Source organism: Lygodium microphyllum, chromosome 24, assembly GCF_053477565.2.
Source record: "Lygodium microphyllum isolate KBCC chromosome 24, Lygodium_microphyllum_v1.1.10, whole genome shotgun sequence".
Lineage (NCBI taxonomy): Eukaryota > Viridiplantae > Streptophyta > Polypodiopsida > Schizaeales > Lygodiaceae > Lygodium > Lygodium microphyllum.
In genome coordinates, this window is record NC_141158.1 from 69189364 (window position 1) to 69212118 (window position 22755).

The following is a 22755-nucleotide window of genomic DNA, read 5'->3' on the forward strand; positions in this document are numbered from 1 at the left end:
TGTTTTTGTCATGTTTATGGTGTGCCCACACTTTGCAGGTGTTGCTTTCACTAAAGCTTCTACACACTTTTGGTTGTGATTGAGGAGGGGTGTTGAGATATTTGTAATCACACCTAATTTAGTCCCTTTGTGAGAAGCAGTGAGGGCTCAAGACCAGAATCCCATATGCACAATAGGAGAAAGTACCACCACTCAATTCCTTTAAAGCATTTACTTGCACTCTTTTTCTAATGCAATGATAGTACTATTTTCTTTCCAGTAAAGTGTCATGTCACTATCAATACACAAGATTATGTTTATGAGTCCAAGTCTCAATCTTGGAACCTAATTCACTTATGTAACAATTTGTCCTAGTCAGGGTCAATGTCTCCATGAGTTTCTTTTTCCTCTTTCAACCTCCATAGCTTTCGCATCTGTCATGCTCTAGATCCCGTGTATTTCGTAAGGGAGATTGGGCTTGGGAAGAAACAGATTAGCCGGTTAAGGTGGTGAAGGTTGGGAGCGCATTGCATGAATGATGGGGCCTCTGGAGTTGGTGGTTGGGGCCTTTGTTTGTACTTGAAGAGGAAAAAGGGTGCACTAATTGGGGGTGTGCTTGGTTTGCCATGTGGTGCATTGTGCCCGTGCTAGTGGGACTGGGAGTTGGGTCAAATCGACATGCAACAAGCCTGGGCATTGTCCCTCACTTGAGGACCTAGTTTGTGCATACGGGAGGTGTGGTGCATGCAACTTAGGGTGACAAGTCTAACCGTAGTGAGTATCACCTCCCTAGGTATCCCTTGCCCTTTATGTGCCCTAAGCATGTGTAGTGGAAAATCAAAAAAGGCCAGGGGGTTAGATGCGATGCACCCTTGAGGACCCTTAGGTACAGTGACTGCGATCTATGTGCAACCCGCTCTATCTTCATGCGATTTATCTTTCCATTTTCATTTTCTTTATTTGTTTATTTATTTGTTTGTTTTTTTTTCTTGGATAAGTTACATAGTCATGATAGAAGTTAGTCTTCGTCATCAAAGTGAGGCGGAGAAGGAGGCTTAATAAATTTGTTAAGGAATTGGTGGTGACTTGGAGATACCCCTTGAGGTTTAAGCAGACTTGAAGGGTGGTGGTGGAGAGGAATGGATGATTGCAGCAGGTGAAGTGGCTATCATTCATATACTCTAGAAGAGCTAAGCAAAATGAAGGTAGTAGAGCTATCTATAGCATTAGGATCAAAATAGAGGACTTGTAGGCCGCACTCTTGAGGAGTGGGGTCTTGCCTAAGGATTATCCTAAGCAATCTAAGGTAGTTATAGGTGGTAATAAAGGTCGGGTTAGGGCAAGAAGAGAATTTGTTTTGATGAAGTGGATTAGGGTATCATACAAATTTTGTGGTGTAAAGACGAGGGCATCTTTATATGTAGTACAATGTGGGTTATAAATTTTTGGAAAATCATAGCGGCCGTGGATACTGGAGTCAAAATCCACTCCCACCCTTCAAGGGTATGGCATGAACGTTGGGTCATTCCGCTTGAAGGGTTGAGTGTTGCAAAAGGCCATCCGAGTGTCCATGTTAGCATTGTAGACCCTCCTTCTCCATGTAGGTTGGCATTCGTAGCCAGGCACAGATCTTGGCACCTCCAAAAATTTATTTTGCCAAAATTTTGCATTTTCAGTACCCCATAGTGTGGGGTTCTGCTCTCTCTCCTTCAGCCACTTCTATTCGAGCCTTCCTCCAATGTTAATCAACTCCTCTACCACCTTTATGGGCAAAACTCTATGCCACCAGGGTGGTGGGGAATTAGAAATTAAAGTCGAAGGGGCTCCTAGCCATTTCTTGCCTCTCCCAGATTATAAGGTCAGCATGGAAGCTTGCTTGGGAATCGTCCTCACATGGTGGGATAGGTGCTTGGGGTGCCCTCACTCCTTTGGCATTCCATTTTCTTCATGTTTCCTCCACCATTTGTTTTCTTCTTTCTCTCATAGCACCATCTTTCTTTCTGTGGAGGTATTTGCATGTCGTTGCTCGTTAGGCAGTGGGGAAGGAGGTGGTGGGACAAGCTCTTCCTTGTGCGATCCTATTTCAAAGTTCATGTTCACCACCTCCTCTTGCCTTGGCTCCTGCTGTTCTCCTTCAGTGAATCCAAGGATGTCCACTTTTTGTGGGGTTAGGCTTGCCAACATGAGATAGTGATGCTGCTCTTCCAGGTTAGTGCCAACTCCCACAGGTTGCAGTGGTATCTACAGACCTGCTCTTAGGGCCTTGCGTGCTATTCCCAGCTTCTTCTTGATGGCTTCTATGGACTCTCCCTCCTCTGCTTGGGTGATGTCCAATAGGGTATTCAAGAAGGTGCATTGCTGCGTTTGGAAGTCCACTTGGGTGCCCTCTACTCTACTTTCAACACGTATTTTGTCCTTCTCTACTTGGGCGAGACGGAGCGCCAAGGTTCTCACCCTCCCTTCATTGAGGTGTAATATACTAGTTCTCACAACTAATCAAATAACTAGAAATTTATGAAATACACTATACTTGCAAAGAAATACAAGAAATACACCATGCTTGCAAGGAAGCCATAGCCAAGGTAGCTAAGCATGAAATACTATTGCCATGGAAGGCTGAGAATCATAGATGTGAGCTACAACATGAATGCTCACATCATGTCAAGGTGGGACATGGTATGCACCCCATATCTTGGTGGCTAAGAGCATGCACCCTCTTAGATGGTGGGAGGAAGGAACCTCAAAGCATGCATTGTGCTAAAATGGCAAAAAGATCCCTCACATGTTACATCCCCACCTTTTATACTGAACCCTAGCCTAGTCTAGACTAAGGTGATTTATGCTTTATTACAAGCCATCCCGGCCTAAAAGAGCTTTGTCCTCAAAGTTGAATTGGAAAAAAAATGATAAAGATGATTACAAAGATGTCTTGAATTATTTGGAATCATGCTGTAATGAAGCTCCATGTTGATGAAGATCAAAGAAGTTGATGAAAAAGGACCATATAAATGGAACAGACTGCTGTAAACTGTCCAAAACATGTAGTATCCAGCCATGCCTTCAAAATCTAATTTTGATGTCGATGAAATAATTTACTTTCACACGGAAATTTAATACAACAAGCTATTTGCTGCCCTGTTTATGAACTGTCCTCTTGCTTAAGTCATGGAAATTATTCCAAATATGATGCTTGTTGCCATGAAGACTCTTCAACAGGAAAACCCTTCCATTTGACTAGGTATTTCACAAGTATACGGTTCCTTAGAACCTTCTCCTGCTTGCCAGTAATCTTCTCATGCTCATATATGATCAAACCATCATCATCCAAGGAAGATAGTTCTTCAAGAACTTGAATTTGAGGACCCACATACTTTTTAAGGTGAGACACATGAAAGACATTATGGATTCTTGTGTTTGAAGGTAAATCTAGTTGATAAACAAGATCCCCAACTTGCTTGACAATATGATAAGGATTATAAAACCTATGAGCAAGTTTGTTGTGTCCTCCTTTAAGAGAATAATAACGTGACTTGGGAACCTTCAAAAATACCCATTCATCTTCCTCAAACTCCACATGTCATCTTTTCTCATTTGCATAGACCTTCATTGTCTCTTGAGCTTTGAAAATGTTTTCCTTGCATTGCTTCATAAGGGCCTCCATCTTTTCCAACTCCTCACGGGCTTGTGGATTTACATCTTCATGAAACAATGGAGAGGCTACTTGTACTTTGTAGCCATATAAAGCTTAAAAAATGCTCATATGATCAGTATTATTGTAATAAAAATCCACAAGATGGAGCCATTGGTCCCATGCATTTTGTGTCTCATGGCAAAAGTGCCTCAAATAAACTTCTAGCCATTTGTTAACTCTTTCGGTTTGCCCATGTGTTTGTGGGTGATATGCGGTACTAGGAGTCAAAAGAGTCTCCATTGAAGAGAACAAACTCCTCCAAAAACTATCCATAAACTTAGTATCATAATTGAACACAATCTTCATTGGCAAACCATGAAGCTTGAAAATACATTCCATGAATTTTTGAGCCACTTGCTTTGCTGTAAATTGGGCCTTAATAGGGATGAAATGGGCTAATTTAGTCAACCGATCAACTACCACATAAATGCTATTCCACCCATGCTTAGTTGTAGGTAATACCACAATAAAATCCATAGAGATATCAATCCACTTGCCTTGAGGAATAGGGAGTGGCTGAAGTAAGCAGTCGGGTAGAAGAGACGAGTCTTTCTTTTGTTGACACGGAAGACATTGCATCACATAATCCTTGACATCCCGCCAAATGTCCTTCCAATAGAAGCTCTTATGGATGTTGTCAAATGTTTTGAATAGCCCATGATGACCTGCTAAAGGTGAAGAATACATCTCATGCAAAATACAGTATTTGAAAGAGGATTGTGGTGTCAAGTAGACTCTACCATGATACCATAAAAGACCGTTGTGCCAATTGAAATTGGGATACTGTTCTCCTTTTCCTTGCTGAAATTCCTTCATCATCTTTGATGCTTGCTCATCAAGCAAATATTCTTATTGGATGTCATGAATCCAATCCCTATGTACAATTGAAATTAAAGATAAAGAACATGCCCACATACGTGATAAAGCATTTGCCACAACATTATCTTTTCCAGTCATGTAGGATATTTCAAAATCATAGCTTTGAAGAGTAGCCACCTCCTTTGTTTAGGAGACAAATTTGGTTGGGAAAGGAAGTATTTTAGCACACGATGATTGCTCTTCACCTTGAAATGACTGCCATATATATAGTGATGCCACTTTTTGATAGCATGGAAAATTGCCAACATCTCTTGTTCCTAGACATGTATTTGACGCTTCTTATTATCAAGCTTGCGACTTTCATAGGCTATAACTCCATGGTCTTGATACAAAACAGCCCCAACTCGTTTTCTACTAGCATTCGTACATTTCCTTAGAGAAATCCGGGAATATAAGAATAGGTCCCGAAACTAATAGAGATTTCAGCTCATTGAAGCTCTTGTTGACTATGGAGTCCCAAAAAAAAAGATTCTTTTTTCAACCTATTGGTCAAAGGAGCTGCCACATGAGCATAATTTTTTATAAACCTCATATAGAATGAAGATAATCCAAGGAAACCCCTCAAGAAAGTAGAAATTGTAGCAGTAGGCCACTCTTTGACACATTTCACCTTGTTAGGATCCACACGAATGCCTTGCTCTCTCATAATGTGACCCAAGTATTTCACTTTATCTTCCATGAAAGAACACTTTGACATTTTGGCAAAGAGTGTGTGTCTTCTTGATGTGTCAAAGACCTCTGGCATATGCATCAAATGCTCATCCTTGGATTTTCTAAAAGAAAGGATATCATCAAAGAATACAAGGACTGTTTTGAACAAGAAAGGCTGTAATATCTTATTCATGAGTGCTTGAAAAGTAGCAGGCACATTTGAAAGCCCAAATGGCATGATCAAGAAGTCCTAAAGGTTGTTTTATACTCATCCCCTTCCTTCATTCGAATTTGATGATAGCCCAATCTTGGTGAAGACCTTTGCATCTTTGAGCTCATCCAAGAGGTCATCAATGCAAGGAATCGAGTTTCTATTCTTCATCGTGGACTTGTTAAGCTCCCTATAATCAAATCACATACGAAAAGATCTATCTTTCTTCTTAACCAAGAGCACAGGAGAGACAAATGGAGATTGACTTGGCTGAAATAAGCCCATTTGCAGTAACTCTTTAATTGGTCTTTCCACCTCTTCCCTTTCAAACTTTGATAAGCGATAGGGAGGTTTGTTGATGGGTTTTGTATTGGCAGCAAGTCAATAGGGTCATCTACCTCTCTCTTTGGAGGCAAAGATGATGGTTGCTGAAATAAATCTTTGTTTTTCTCCAATAGCTCTTCCATTCTTAGATCCTTTTTCTTTGAAGAAGATGATGACTTATTTGGTGGCTACTCTTCATCAACTTTCGCAAACAAAAGAGTGAATATGCATGACCGTGCATTGATTTCTTTATGCATATTCTTCACAGAAATGAGTTCCATTTGCTTCTGACCAATGCCCTTCAATATTATATGCTGTCCATTCCATTTGAACTCCATTCGCACGTTTTCCAAGTCCAAAGAAAAATTTCTAATGATTTTCAACCAATCACAGCCAATGACAATATCTATGGGACCCATTTCCAAAGTGATCAAGTCCACTTCCATAATACATGGAGATAGAGTGATAGGAGTGTGTAGGCATACTTCATTACTTGATTCATAAGCTCCATTAGCCACTTGAATCTTCAACAACACTTGCATTTGTTGAGGAAGCAATCTCAACCCATGCAAAGATTTGGTATTAATGAAGCTATGGGTGCCACTCATATCAATCAAAAGGTGAACCATTCTTCCATTGATCAGCCCCTCAAGTCTAAGGGTGTTTTTTCCTTTACAACCGGTTCATGTATCATGAGAGATTGCACATAAAGAACCACCTGAATCAAAAGGAAATCTGTCCACAATATCATAAAATTCATCATTATTTCCTTCATCCTCATCACACATTTCTTCAACCATAGGGTTTACTTCCACATGAAATACATTCCCCTCTTCACTTTCATCTTCATCCGGCTCATCGATGATGACAAAGTTAAGCTTCCTATTTTTAGATTTGCATTTCAGCCTATGGTATTGCGTCCATTTTTCTCCACACTTGAAACATAACCCTTTGGTCCTCATGTCTCTTATTTGTTCATTTGAAAGGACTTTACTGTAAGTGATGTTTTGAGATCCCTTTTGTGCATTTTCGACCCTTGCAAAGCTTTGTTTTGCTTCAACCATTTCTCTATAACCATTTCCTCCACCTGGTTTTGATCCATAGACCATTGGATATGTAGGCAACTTGATGTAATTACTGATGTAGATACTAGTTTCCTTGCCTTCTTGCCTATAAACATCCCTTTGTTGGGGCTGAAATGTGCTCCAACCCTTGAAGGCTGATTAGGTAATGAATGCCCTACACTTTTTGGCTAAACCCCCATTAAGTCTCTTCTATATTTCTGTCCATACCTTTCAGCATATAAAATGGCTTCATGAATTGTCTTGGACTGCATTGCACCTACTTTTGAAGAGAGGGTTGAATCTAGACCAAATATGTATTTGTTTAACTTGTCCAGATCATCAATCCCTTCAATGTACATAGAAAGATTAAGGAACATATTAGAGTAATCACGAACGGACATGCCCCTTTGTTGAAGACCATACTATCTTCTTTGCAATCTTTCTTTTTCCATTGGAAAGACAAACACCTCCAACATTGCCTTCTTAAAATCCTCCCAAGAAGTAAAATTGTGACCAACTATTTGCATATATCTCCACCATCTATGTGCATAGCCTTCAAGATGGAGTGCTGCAAAATAGATCGTGGCTTCATCATGGCAAGGGAAAAGTGTGACGTACATCTCTAATTTGTTTACCCATTCTTCCCACTCCATTGGAGATGCATTATCCCCCTTGAAGTTGGAAATGGTAATCTTTTCTTTGTACTCCCTTTCATTATAGGTTGGTTGGAAATTGTTGGAGTGCTGTCCAAGAGATGATTGTCTCCAAGAATCTCTATTCATTGAATCTCTTCCAAAAGAGTTTGGTCTAGAAGTATTACCACCATGATTCAGTTGTCCCAATCCAAAAAAATTATTCTATCCATTTGTGGGCTAACCATGAAATGACTTTTCTTTGTTGGTGATATCATGAAATGACCTTCTTTCATCAAATCTTCCTCTTATCATGAAAATCCAATTCTTTTTGCTTAATGATAGATTGAGAGGGAAAAGATTTGTGAAAGGAGTCATATCCATGAAACTCTTCATTCTCTTCTTCCCTTAGATCCTCCTCTTCTTCATAAGCAACCTCACATCTTGAATTGAATTGAGGACGGGTATGATGCTTTGATGATATTGGTGGCTGATAATGAGCACTCTTCAATGTTGATGGCTCTTCTTTCTCAAGGGTTGACATTATAGGCTGATCAATCCCCTTTCCTTTCATATTGGAGGGCTGGGCTGAAGCATTTTCAATATGAGAAGTGGGTACATTTGGTGGGAAAGATGTGATTTGAGTCTTCAAGTCCTTGATAGCTGCTACTACATCTTCAAATCCACTCTTCATAAACTTGACCAGCTTTCAAAGTCCTTCATCCACTTTGTTGGATGTGTCCTCAACCTTTTCCAAGGATTTGGATAGTTGCTCATAATGATCATACATCCCATTGTTCAGCATTCACATCTCTCTTGAAAGCATAGAGTCTTCAAAAGGTTTGTGAGACAAGGGATTTCCATCATTACCCACTCGTGCACTATGAACATTATCAATGCTTACAACATCATCTTGTTGGTCATGATTGAGGGCTTCATTTGTGTTGTTTTGATTATTGATATATTCTCTGATATCTTCTTGAATGGTGTCCATGACTTGATCTTTTCTTTTATTTTTGGCCATTATGGATAGGTGCTATCAAAGATGATAGTGGGGAAGAAAACGATCAATAACTTGCTTAGTATTGCACCAATTCCAATGGTTTCTTGATCCAAAGGAAGCTTATATAGTAGGGGTACTCCAAATTTAGCAAGGTCTCAGCTTACAATAGGGGTGAAATAAACTCAAAAAGTACACCCCTATCATCCTGTCTAGGTGCAGTCCCACTAGACCCCCTGTCAAAAAAATAGCTATAACTTTTGCTCCTGGAGTCCGATTACTAAAATTTCTGATTCAAATCAAGTTTAATATCCCCTCTTAACACCATATTGGAGAATATGGAAACATGTGGTCAAATCTTTGGATTTGTCATAACTTGAACACTATAACTCCAAATCGAGCGCTCTATAGGTCAATAGATTCCATTTTTCAAGTACTTTCCAATGATAGGTTACATCATATGGTTTTGAGAAACTTATGGGCATGTTATCTGGGTGCCACCTTTTTAGTATTCAAAAAATGGGAATTGGGAGATTTCCAAACTCACTGATATTTTGTTTCTTCAAATCAAGCTATCAAGCTCCCAAATCAGATTATGATAGAAATTCCTGTAATAGAAACTTTGAACCTATCGTGTGAATTCTTGCAACTGTAAACACCTTGTGGAAACCGTGTTTCACTTGAAATAGGTCTTGTAGTACTTGTAGACCCCCAAAACAACTAATAGATCAATGTGGGTTGTAGAGCACTTGTAGGTATCTGGGAAACACTTGCAGTTGATAGGTACTTGTTGGAAAGGCATGTATATCTATTCAAGGATATCATAAACTACCCTGTTTGGTATCACTAGTCTTCAAAACTTCATCCTCTCTTTCCCAAGTGGTCTTCCATGATGGTCCACCACCTATGGTGAGGGATAAAACAATAGGATGGGCACCTAAATGGGCTTTGAAACTCCGGAAGGTGTGCAAAGTTTCTTTGAGGGGCCAGGTTGTGCACTCCTATGGAGTCTTAAAATAGTAAGGGAGGGTCACCTCTCTATTGTCTTGCTATCTTATTCGGCTTCGACCTTTTTCCTCGATCGAAATATACATGGCAAAGCTAGTTTTCTAACAATCAATACGTGATATGCATGGCTTAATCAAAATTTTGCCATTTCATGATATGCAAGAACGGAAATGGAATAGGGCTGGAATTGAAATGGGAATAGGTAAGGAATACTTACAACATTGACTCACTGCTTTACAATTTTATTCCACTTACCACTTGATTCTACTCTCAACCAAATTGCATTCAATCCATCAAGCAATCAAGGTTAGGATTAGGCATAAAGTTTCCAACAAATGGAGGAGATTATTAACAATTGGCTTTTGAATTTTATTGAGAAGGAAAAAAAGAATTCAACATAACATAATTCAGCCCTAAGTTGGGTCTAAATGCAATCAAATGGTAATTCTTAAATGGGATTACTCTTAATTCTCCCTTTTCAACAATTGGATGGCTTAAGCAATTGGATATTCAAGGGATTAAGAGTAAAATTTAGAGATGCCTCTTTCATTGTTGGAGTAGATGATTATGGAAGCTCCAATTACTATTTGATACTTGAAATTCTTGATCTCTCGCTTGAAGTAGCCAAAAATATCCTCAAATTGCAATCCCCATGATGAATATGCAGCTCATAGAATCCAAATTTTCCTTCAAGAAAGCTCCAATATCCAAAAGCTTTGATAGAAGTGATCCTTCTAGCCCAAATGTGGCTGGAAATTTGAAAGGGAATCAATGATAAGCATCCGAAAGGGTAGAAGACTTCAATCCTTGATAGAGAACTCTTCCATTATAGCACATAAGCTTGCATATGCTGCCCATACACTTGCAATGCCAAGAAGAAGCCCTTTTCTTGCAATATTGAAGCAAGACCATCAATTCTTGACAAAATCCCGTGTATAGAAGCCTTAGGAGGCATAAAGAACCAAAAGCCCCATGATTCCATACTTGAAAGTCCAAAAATTCTAAAAAATCAAGTGGCCGCCTTGTTTTGACTCGATTCAAGAGAAGAAGTGCTCTAATCTTGCAAGAAACCTTCAATGTCGGTCCAATGCTTAATGTAGATGCTTGCCCTTGCTATCAAGAAGCTAGAAGAAGTCAAGAAGAGATAAAATCTTCAAGAAATTGAAGGATTCCTCATGCTGTACATTTTCAGCCATGGCTAGGGTTTGAAGAGAGCTTCAATCTTGAGGAGAAGAGAAGAAAGAATGCCATTGATGCCTTGTACATCACCTTTGTGATTCAAATGACCTTGTAGAAGAGCTTGTAGCCTCCAATATCTAAACGTTTGATCAAAGAGTAGTTTCAAGTGCTGTAAAAATAACACAAAATGCTACCAGCTTGCTTCTTCAACATCATGATGAATACTTCACCAAATCCAGGAATATAGGTGTTTGATGTCAAGATTAGGATGCCTACTTTGGTCCTATATAGGTTGCATAAATGATAGAAATAATGGGAGAGAGAGATGAGTAATTTCCTCCCTGTTAGCTTGAAGAAAAAAGCTTGAGAAAGAGGAAAGAGGGTTGTTCCAAAAAGTAATGCTGGGTTCAGCCCCACTAATCCATAGTTAGAGACCAAATTTAGAATCAAGAACCCCCAAAATGACCCTCAAATGGACCACGAGAGTTGCTAAAATAACCTTGAAGGTGCCATTTCTCCCCTGCCTTCTTCAAGATCCACCAATTTGGTCCTAACTTGCTGTAGAAGACTCCCACTAGTCATGGTTTGAATTGTGTAGACTTGTGACTAAATTTTTGGCTCCCAGCCACCCTGTAACCATGCCGTGACTAGATTCTCCATGAAAATGACCCTTCCCATGGATCAAAGTCCATGCTCTGATACCAATGCAATATACTAGTTCTCATAGCAAATCAAATAACTGGAAATTTATGAAATACACATAATTGCAAAGAAATACAAGAAATACACCATGTTTGCAAGGAAGCCATAACCAAGGTAGCTAAGCATTGAGTCTGGGACTATCTCTGTGACTCTCTGTGGCACTGCAGTGCTTTGTACTACACTGTTCTATCCTGTACTGCTCTGTCCCTTGGCTGGTAGGTTGAACCTCACAATCTTAGCAGGGGAGTTGTTCTCTTTCTGGACAACTGGTTCCTTCTTCTTGGCACGCATAATAGTGGCAACTTCCAACTCTACCAAATTGGACATAGGCTCTTGTGCCTTCCGTTGGCTATCAATGGCATTGGCCTTGATAGAGGCTGGACTTGGACAGTCCTTTGCAGTGTGGCTTTCTCCTTTGCATCGGCTGCATAAGGGCTTGTAATCCATATATCTTCTAGGGTTTGGACAATTTGGGGAGATATGACACTTTTCTCCACACCTATAACATTCCACCTCTGATCTCTCACCACCGCCAAATTGTCATCCTCTGTAACTTTGAGAGGGAAAAATCTTTGGACTAAAATTAGGACCAAACTCAATAGGCTTTGGTCCAATGTCTAGTGTTGTCATTTTGGATTCTAGCAAGTTGAATCTTGCATTTTCATCTTTCTGTATGGTTCTTCTGCAAATAGTAGGAACAAAAGGCTCCAGGAATGATTGGTTTTCGGGTACATTCAGTGGCTGAATGTCCCGCTTGATGACACTTTCTACACCATGTATTAGAATGCATCACATCTCTCCCAGCTCCCGCAAGAGTGGATATATTAACGGTATTCACCTTCGACGTCTGTAGATGCTCTGTAATCACATCCATAAGCTCTTTCTTGATACTTGCAACTGAGTTGGATAAGTAGTCCTTCAAATTTTCACCTCCTGAAGTACTTGTAGTAGGGTTTTGGGAAGCTTCCGTAATTATCGCATACACTGGTTGGGTTGATCCAGAGGGTCCTCTGTTTTGGTTCTAATTCAGAGCTCCTATTGAGACTTGGGATTGTTGATTCTAGTTGGTAGGGTTCCATTGTTGTTGAGTCGCCATTGGAGAAACTGTTTGAGGCCACTCTTGTTGTGGCTGAACCATCATTTGAGGCACTATCGTCTGTGGCGACCACTGTGAATTAGGTGCATTATACTGTGATACTGTTTGCATCTGGGGATAGGGATAGGGAACTATCCCTCGGACTGCATTTGGTAGGTATACCGTTCCTAGCATGGGAGAAGGTAAAACTCCTCTTCTTGGAGTCGTTGACAACCTTGCTTCAACTTCGTCGTACAATCTTGCACCTTCCACTATAGCTTGCAGATTAACCGGTCTTCTCAATTCCACGAACTTGCGAACTTCTGGTTGTAGGCCTCTGAGAAACACTCATTTTTGGATACCTTCGTCCAAATGATGGTCAGTCCATCTCTTCAAGATGGATTCCATTCGCGAGACATAAGCTTCTACTCTTTCTCCAAAAGACTAACTTAGGTTCATAAACTCCTCTCCATCCGCTCTTCAAAATCTTCACGCTTGAATTTAGTGATAAATGCCAACTTTAGGTCATTTCATGTGCCAAAAGTTCATGCTGCTTGTCTCTCATACCACTGAAATGCTGCGCCTTTGAAAGTGGCAGAGAATATCGCTAACCAATGCTTGAGGGTTCTGGCATTGTTAGCCACACATGCTAGCATAAATTCTGCTACATGATGATCAGGTATACTCTTCCTTAAAAATTGGCAATGGGGCTACATTTGCCGGCCTGCCATTGATATTTCGAGGACGAATCTGACTAGGAAGGGGACCTTGAGTCGCCATGGGGACTTCTGTAAAGAGTGCTTTTAGTGCGTCAAAGGAGGCTTCTGCTACGAGCTCGTTCTCAGCCTTGATTCTTGCCTTCTCTCTTCTCACATATCTCTAGACTCGTTCTAACGCTTGCCTCTTGATTGCATCATTCATTAGTGGGCTGGCTCCAACTAGTTTGTCTATACTCAACAGAATAGAATCAGAGAGGGCTTCAATCTCTAGGGGATTCTCTGGTCAGCATCTCTTCTACTTCTTGCTTTTCAACATCTCTGAATTCGGCTTTCAAATCACTACAGAGGGGGAGATATTCTGTTATGAAAGTATCAAAATGTTGGGAAAAATACTCTGTCTACCAACTTCCAGTGGGTTGCTAGTTCGACAAACATAAGATTGTCAGAGCACCAAGCATCCCACGCATTTTGCTGTTGAGCATCAACAAACAAATTCCAATCGAAACTTCTCAATGAATACAAAATCTTCCATGGATAGTCATTCTCTCTGCTTCTGCTCTTCAGTTTGTTTCCAAACAATTTGCCACCAAGATGCAAGTTTTTGTTGCTTCAATAGGAAGAGGAAATAGTCCACCACATAGAGCTTGCATCATGATGGTAATATGTTTCTGCCAATGTGGGATGAAATTCTTGTGGAAAGTGGCTTTGATAATGAGAATCTCCAACTCTTCAGTGGAAGAAGGAACTTTGCAAATATCCATTGAATTCTTTTCTTCTTGGCAATGCCATTTCTTTCATTTTCAGCCTCTTCTAATGCTTGTTGATGGCAAGTTTCTTCGGTTGCGCACCAAAAACATAGAGCCCCAAGAGAGACACCAAGGAAAAAGGATTCTACTGCAAGAAAATATATCTTGTAATATCAACAAGCTTTTATTTCATTCTTTTGATGACCAAAATAAAGAGAACAACAATTCTTCACGCAGTATCATAGTAGATATCTCCCACGGATTTGATAGAATCAACCATAATCTTCAACATCTTCATAGAATCCATCAATAGAACAAGGAACATAAAAGAATACACCATTTTTGAATGGAAATAAATCACATAGTATTCATCTTCAATGTCTTCATAGTTTTCTCTCTCAATCTCTCATATATAGATGCACTGTTTTGATAGAATTGACTATCTCTCTCTCTCTCTCTCTCTCTCTCTCTCTCTCTCTCTCAATAATACATCATCTCCTCACTACAATACTCAATAATGAAACTTAATAATCCCTCTTAGGTCGTGGATACACCTCCCAAGAGGTATGGGAGGTATGAAAGGGCACCAGAGCCACTACAGTGTCTCTTCATAGCTCATTATTGTCACTGTCACTTTAGTCTTCTCTTCAGTCTTCAGCAGTTGCTTCTTCCATTTGTTTTAGCTCTTTTGAACTTAGATTCATCCTTTCCAAAATTTAGAAAACTTTTCCAAAGTCACATATACATTCTATAGAACACTTACAGAAGATCTACAGAACAGAACAGAACAGGAACAGAGCAGAGATAGAGGCTCTACAGAAGGTTTACAGAGGGTTACATAAGGTCATCAGAGAACAGTAGATCCTCATAACTCATACTAAAATCATTCCAAACAATAAAAAAATATTCAATAAGCTTTCAAAAGATCTCAACCTTCATCAATCATCAATCCATACTTCATACAGAAGAAAATCAGAACAAAACAGAAGCTATATAGAAGGTATCATAACCAATCAGAACCTCAATAGAACCTATCAGAATATGACAGAGCTTCATATTTCTATTTAAAATCATCATGAAATTCCAAAACATAATCAATATCATCCAAAACACTCTAAAAAACTTCCATTAACAAGCATACTTCACTCTAAATCCATAAAAAATCAACCATTCAGACCTCAAAAACAACAAAAATCAGTCAAAAATTCAGTCTTTTTTCACTCTCAACACATCCCCACACTTAGAAAGGAAGCATCCTCGCGACCTAAGGAAAAGAAGAATGTAAGTTCAATAAAGAGCTCAATTAGATATTCTTTAGTGTCTTCAATAATCACCCACATCATGACCCCAACTTATCACCTATATCTAAGAAAGAATACTACTAAAGGAAAACTTCATTATTCATTAACACATTTGATAAACAATAGAAAGTCATAACAAATTTGTAAATGATATAAAAGGTTCTTCAGCTTTGCATTGTAGTCTTGCCATCCACCATCACCATCAGTGTCAATAGTCAAAAAGAGAGCTCTCGAACAAATTATTCAACCAACACGAACTCATCACATATAAATTAATATAGCACAAACACAAACACAACCATCTGAATGGTATCTCCAAAAGATATATAATTAAGAATCATAGAAGATACATTCAGGGGTATCAATGAAGATGATCCCTCTTGAAAGCTTGATGATTACGAAAGCGATCCAGGGATAAAGACTCATCTACAAAAGATTTTGGAGGATTCTGAAAGAATTGAAGGCAATAATCCATTCTAGCAAAACAAGGTATCTGCTAGATAAACAAAGGGCATGAAAATATAGGACATCCGACAGTTGAGAATCAATGTTCACATTGACATTCATACAAAGCTTTGGAATGGCCTTTTGATCGTTATAGGAATGCCTATGCATATATGCTAGGTACCAAGAAAAATGGGCTATCAATCTCACTGAAGGATCTAGAGATTGTGAATATTGTTGAGAAAAATAGAGGTAATTTTGGTATGCTTGACTAGTAGCTGTCCAGTCCCATGGAATTAATGACCAATCAATCTGTGGTCCCGTGAGAGAATCAGTTGAGCTCCATCCTCTTCTTCTCGGAATCTGCTGATCAAATCCTTCCTACCCACTAACCAACTGAGGGGGTTGAGAAATAGAAGTGGCAAGAGATGGAAGAGGAATGAGTAAAAGAGGATGAAGAGATGGGTAGGAAAAATCATAAAACAAGGAATAAGCTAAAGGAGTGGCTAAAAATTTAAGCGAAACAATTGGGAAAGGTATCAATTGATAAGCAGGAAAAGTAGAAGGTATATGGATAGATGGAGAAGGACATGGCAGAGAAGGGGAAAAGACTCGATCTTCAATTGAAGAACAATAGGTAAAGATTGGAATTTGAGGAAAACCCTGAGGTTGAAAAAGAAGAGGTAAGATAGCTGCTGAGTTGGATTGATAAAGGGAAAAATAAGCATCTTAGCAATGGGCCATTTTTTGATAATACAATAAGCGAGGAACAGAGGGACCTAAGACGATCTGATCGTCGATGGTAGGCATCAAAGAAGGATTAATCAAATGGATGGTTCTTGGAAATATAAGCTAGGAGATCCACCCTCAGTTGATTAATGCTTTGCACATGTGTAGAGTTTGTATTCTGTCGTTGGTTCAGGACTACATAATCAATCATTGAATGCCATAAAGTGTTAGGGCAAATAGCCACTTTAGAAGAATAGCACAGGAACATTTCATCTATCCTCAACTCCAAATGGTTGACATACAAGGTAGCTTGTAAGACCACATTCCCCACATACCAAGCTAGATCTACATCATCTGAAATTAACAGATCACCTCGTAGATACATATAAGAGAGCAACATGGTATCTGTTGTCACAGAATCTTCAAAGACCATACGGACAACTTCTGTTAGAAAATCAAAAGACCAAGCCCCACTCCAACCATCCTCTGGAAGAGGGAGATCCATCGTTGAGATCTTAATATAGAAGGCCAACTTCTGCAACTGATAGTGGAGAAAAAAGGAATGGTCATGAGGAACATATTCCTGAAATTGCTCAAATCTGGACCATAATAACTCCATTCTAGACTACAATCTTTCCACTTTATCTTGAAAGAACAGACATAATGTGGCTTGTCTTTGGAGAACTGCCAAGTCTTGCTAAGATATAGAAGGAATCATGGGGACACTAGGGCTTGGAGGAATGGACCGTTGACTGCGCCAGTTGGTCCTTCAGCTATTTAATCTGGGAAGCTTGGGATTCCACTGTGTTGTGAGCAGTCTGCAAAGCTGACAGTTTCGTATCCGAAAGAGTCTTAAACTCTTGAACTTCTTTGGACGTTTTCTCTTTCTCTTTCGAAACTCTAGTGACCTTTGACTGAGCTTCTGCTAACTGAGTTTTTAAAGAAGATATTTTTTCTCTCTGGGTCTCAATCATTTGTATCTGCTGCTTCATCTGCTTAAACAGATCGGCAAGAGTGTCTTTAGCAGAGACTAACTCTGTGGTTGTCTTATGCATCTGGTCTTTGGATTGCATCAATTCTTCATAGAAAGAAGCATATAACTGTTGAACACAAGTTGTCACTAAGAGTTCAATAGAACTTTGAATGTCGTTACAAAGGAAAGGACTGGTATCCCTTGACACTAAACTGTTCAGCGAAGGAACTGATATTTCCAAGGAACCCTCTCGATGTGCCCTGAATAAGTTGTTGCATGTGAGGTCACTTCCAGAGGTGGCAGGAATTGACACTGAAGGAATGACTGGTGGAATTTTCTCTGCTATACACTTCAAGCACTTCTGTTGAATGACCAATGGAGGAGGGGAATCAATATCCTCTATATCAATAGGTTTTGAATCTTTTGAAGGTGGAGGGGGAATAACTTGATCAGATGGAGGAAGAGGTAGCGCACCCTTCTTAAGGCTTGAATATGTTAAGAAAGCATATAAATATAAACCATAGGTTACATTGGTAACATTCCCTCAAGTCACTTTGACAATATGCTGGTCCATCTTCGTAAGAAGGTAAGTACTCTAGTCAATGGCAACCCCTTTTAAAACCATCCTGGAAGCTGTGAAGAGCTCCTTGGACAAATAGTGAGATGATGTCTTGGTAGGCCTGAACTTGTCCTGGAGGAATTGGCAAACTAGCTTCCAAAGAGGATCAGTAATCATTGAGAAAGACACTCCTGAAGTGTTAATCACCTTCTTGACATCGAGGATCTCTTTAGTGTTCTTCTGCAACAACAGCTTGAGAATCTTCTCATTTGAGAATAACTATTTGGCTGTAACAAAGGGTTCTCCTTTGTAGGGAAGAGGCAAAGCCTTCCCTAACCCTCTAGGTGTCAGGACCATGGAAATGCCACACACAAAGCCTGATTTCTTATTGTATGACGCAAGAAACTCATCACATAGGGCTGGATCATTTGGAATCAGAGGGAGTCAAGCATCCACGAAAGATACAAGACCAACTTTTGCAATAGGCTCAAAAGTCAGTATGGAAGAATAATCCCTACTGATCAATGGGACATACTGAACAGGAGGAGGAGATTGAGGCGCCATTCAGATGGAATATACACACACCACAAACACAGTCAATCACAGTGAATGCCTACAAAACAACAAAATAGCCATAAAATAGAAATCGATCAAAATAAGCACACAGAGGCATAACTAACCAACTGACCATCCCAAACAAGCCACATCCTAGAAAAAATTCGACATGATCCCTACACATATGCGACCGAAAGCTTCATGCTATGCAACAAGCAAGCACCCAAGACCCCGTATCATGCAAAAATGAAAACTACAAACTGCACCCGTAGTAATCATATCACACAATCAAACCATAATACCTCAAAAACCTAATTAGGACATAACCAAGACTTTGATAAACAATGTCAGCTTAAAGGACTGTACGTGCCCATCCCACAAAGCATATTTATTAAAAAGGAAAAAAAGTACAGCGAGGGAAATGATTTTAATGATGGGTTCGTTTTAATAAATTATTTACAGTGGTTAAATTTTATTAGGTTGTAAACCTTAATAAGAAAACGACAGTTCATTTTTAAATTGTTAGTTATAATTTATTAATGTGAAACGGTGCTTTTAACGAAGCCCGGACTCCGATACCCAGACTCAGGTCTCTAAATGCATATTCATTGATTAAAAATTTAATGTGCCTGAAGTGCTCTTCTTTTTCAGTGTGTGCATTTTCGTGACAGTTGGTTCAATTTTTTAAAAAAATTAAAGTTCCTTTGAAGCGCACGTAGCGTGTGTGAACGTCGAGTTGATTTTAAGTTATTAGAAAAATGTGTGTTTAGCACGAGCATGCGTGAAAAAGTGGGTGAATAAATTTCATTTTAATAATTAACTGTGGTTAAGGGATGACAAAAAATAAATAAAGCACGAAAGATAGATACTTGGTAGGGGTGTGTATACAAGAGTCTGAGGGCACACAGAGTAGTCCCAAATGCAAGAAATCCAAGAAAAAAGTAAAAACCACTGACTCGAAAAAATAAAATATCATATTATCTTTAAAAAAATAAATAAATATCAAGGCAATGTTAGTGGGATCACATTTGGTTTAGTTAATGTGGATTAGTATTTGGGTGTTATTATTATTATTATTATTAATTATAATTTAGGTATGTTTTTGTTTTTTTTCAAATTTTTATTTATTTGTATTTTTTTAAATGTTTGATTTATTAGGGTATCAATCAAAACTAAATGAGAATGGAACCATCTGGCTTCAACAATGGATCTTTCTTTTTTTTTTGTAATTTGACAGCCTACTTTTGGAATTTAAAATGAATTTTTAAAGAATTTAGGTTAAAAGTTTATGATTTGGGTTTAAAAATAATAGGGTGATCATGCGCCAAGGCTTTTTCAGCTTATAAAATGTTCTTAAAGCAGTCATTTGCATTGATATAATTTTTTGTGATTTTTTTGACTTTAATCCTGATTTTTTAAGGTTTTTTAATGAAATTTTCTCAATTTTTAATGAATTTTAAAAATGATTATATATATATATATATATATATATATATGCAATTAATTCTCTATATTATAATCAGCAATATAAACAAAAAAATTACCCAATTTAGTAAGGAAATTTTTAGTAATTTTTTAAAAAATTGTTTTTTAATGAAATTTTTAATGTTTTTAAGTGTTTTTAGGTATTTTTAGGTATTTTTCACGGGTTTATAGAAAATCAAAGGAGATACGTGGCCTTCGTGTGAACAAATGTGTGTGCTCGAGGACGGCATGCACCACCGCACGGATAAGACCAAATGCACGTTCTCGCGCATGAACACCCGCTGGCAGCTCACGTACGCACATGCACACCTCAAGGCCCGCGCGAACATATGCACACACGGGACCACCGGGCAGCAAGGGGGCCTACGTGTGGAGGGCTTTTGTAGATTTTTGTTTTGTATCGTAAGAAATGGGGGTGGCTGCAATGTGGCTGCGGGTGGGGGTGGTGGGAAAGGGGGCTATGAGGGGGGTAATTGGGAAGGAGTGGGAAAGGGGGCTTGGGTAGGGGTAACTGGGGTTAGGGGGTGGGTTAGGTTAGAGTAACTAGGGTTAGGGGGTGGGTTATGTGAGAGTAACTGGGGTAGGGGGTGGGTTAGGTTAGATTAACTAGGGTTAGGGGGTGGGTCAGGTGAGAGTAATTGGGGTTGGGGGTGGGTTAGGTTAGACTAACTGGGGTTAGGGGGGTGGGTTAGGTTAGGTTTGTGGGGAGGGATGGGGAGGAGGAGGAGGGAAGGGAGGTGGAGAAGATGGGAGGGTAGAGGAGAGAAGGGAGGCAGAGAAGATGGGAGGAGGAGGAGGGAAGGGAGGCGGAGAAGATGGGAGGGTGGAGGAGAGAAGGGAGGGTGGCAGAATGGGAGGATGAGGAGGGGAAGGAGGCGGGCTGTGCAAGAGAAGGGGTGGAGAGGAGGGAGGCGGAGACTGTGGGAGGAGGCAGAGAGAAGGGAGGGTGGAGGAATGGGAGGATGAGGAGGGAAAAGGAGGCAGGCTGCGTGGGAGAAGGGTTGGAGAGGAGGGAGCACTCAGCGGGGGGTAAGGGAGGAGGCATGGAGGCACGGCGGGGAGGGATGGAGAGGGAGATGGCACTGTGGAGGCGGAAGAGCAGAGGCATGGAAGACGAGGAGGCACGTAGAGAGGGAAGAGGTGGAGAGGGAGAGCGCAACGGGTACGCAGGAGAAGGCAAGGGTGTGGAGGGAGAGGAGGACGATGAGGAGCAAGGGAGGAGAGGGCCCGCATGAAAGGAGGGCGCAGAGTGAGAGGAAGGAGGGTCGGTGGAGGGCAAGGGAGGATGCGTAGAGGTGTTGCAGGGAGGGATGGAGAGGGGGATGGCGTGCAGGAGGAGACGAGGGCATGGAGGGAGGGAAGGAGGGCCTCGTAGGCAATAACTAAGAAGGCAGTTGATTTTTTTTAAAATTCGTTTAGCGTTATGTTCTTTGTTTTTTTGTTTTTTCCTTTTCGGTTGGGTTGTAATTATTGGTTCTTTTTTTTGGGTTTTTTGTTTTGTTTGTTTCTTTTGTTTGTCGTGTTGGTTTTTTTTTTTGGGTTTCGTTGCGTGTTTGGGTTTTATTGGTTATTGTTTTTTTTTCTTTGTGTCTGTTTTTGGTTTTTTTCTTGTTTGGTTTTTTTTTCTTCTTTATTTGTTTTGTCCCTCTTTTGTTTTTTTGTTGGTTTTTTGTTTTGTTTTTGGTTGTTGGCTTTTTTTTTTGTTGTTTTGTTTTGTTTTATTTATTATTATTATTTTTTTGGAAAATACATTAAAGGATGAACACACCCTCGTCTCACACGCATGCACGGGGCGAGAGTAAAAAAAATTGCATTGATAGGATTAGACGGGGTGGGGACAGCAACATGTGAGGCGTAGAGGCCACGGGGGGTCCCAAGGCACTTAAAACCAAAACATATGCGTTCACGCGCGACACGAGAGACGCGGCTACACATTAAGAGGAAGAAAAATAAATAAAACCCAAACCATACACCGGATCGAAAGATTGTAAAAAGGAAAAATGTGCTAGGAGACGAGGGGAAGATGACAGAAAGATGCGACATGTGTGCCACGGCGAAAGCATGGTGTTCACATGGGAAAAACACGAAAAACGGCTCCAAAAATACATGCGGGGATTAATATGGGAAAATTCGCTCGCCGAAACGCAGGGCGGAAAGAAGGCAAAATGTGCCAAATAACGTGCCCGACAAACCTATCACGTCAACACACAGCTTCAACTAAGAGAGGACGCGTTCACATGGAAAAACCCAAAAAAGAACCCGAAAAAGGGCTCAAAGATGAATGCGAAAAACACAAAAAATTGAACTGAAAATATATTGAAAAATTAATAACGAAAAATACAGCGGTCGAAATAGGGTGTAGAAAAAAGGAAAAATGTAGGGAAAGGATAGTGAAACACAACAGTCAAATGAAACTGGAATTTTGATGAAAATAGGGTATGTTCACATGGAAAAATGTTAAAAGTATGCACGAAAAATGGCCCGAAAATGCACAAAAATTAATATCGAATGAACCGTGCATCAGAAGGATAGGGAACAAAAAGGAAAAATGTCACGCGAAAGATGGAGGACAGGATGGTCATGTCTGATTGTTGTTCGGAAGCAATAAAGGTGTGTTCACATGGAAAATCATCCAATTTATGAGAAATGCTTCAAAAATTAATAACTCAAGAACCGTTGGTCGAAACAGGGGTTGGTAAAAAGGAAAAATGGTGAGATCAAAGGGACAAATAGGGTTGTAAGGTTGGATGGGGGTCTCGGTGAATGTAGGATGCATTCTCATCGAAAATCATCACAATAAGAGATAAAGGAAAAAAAAGAAGGAACAACCCCAAGGGTGGGTTGAACAT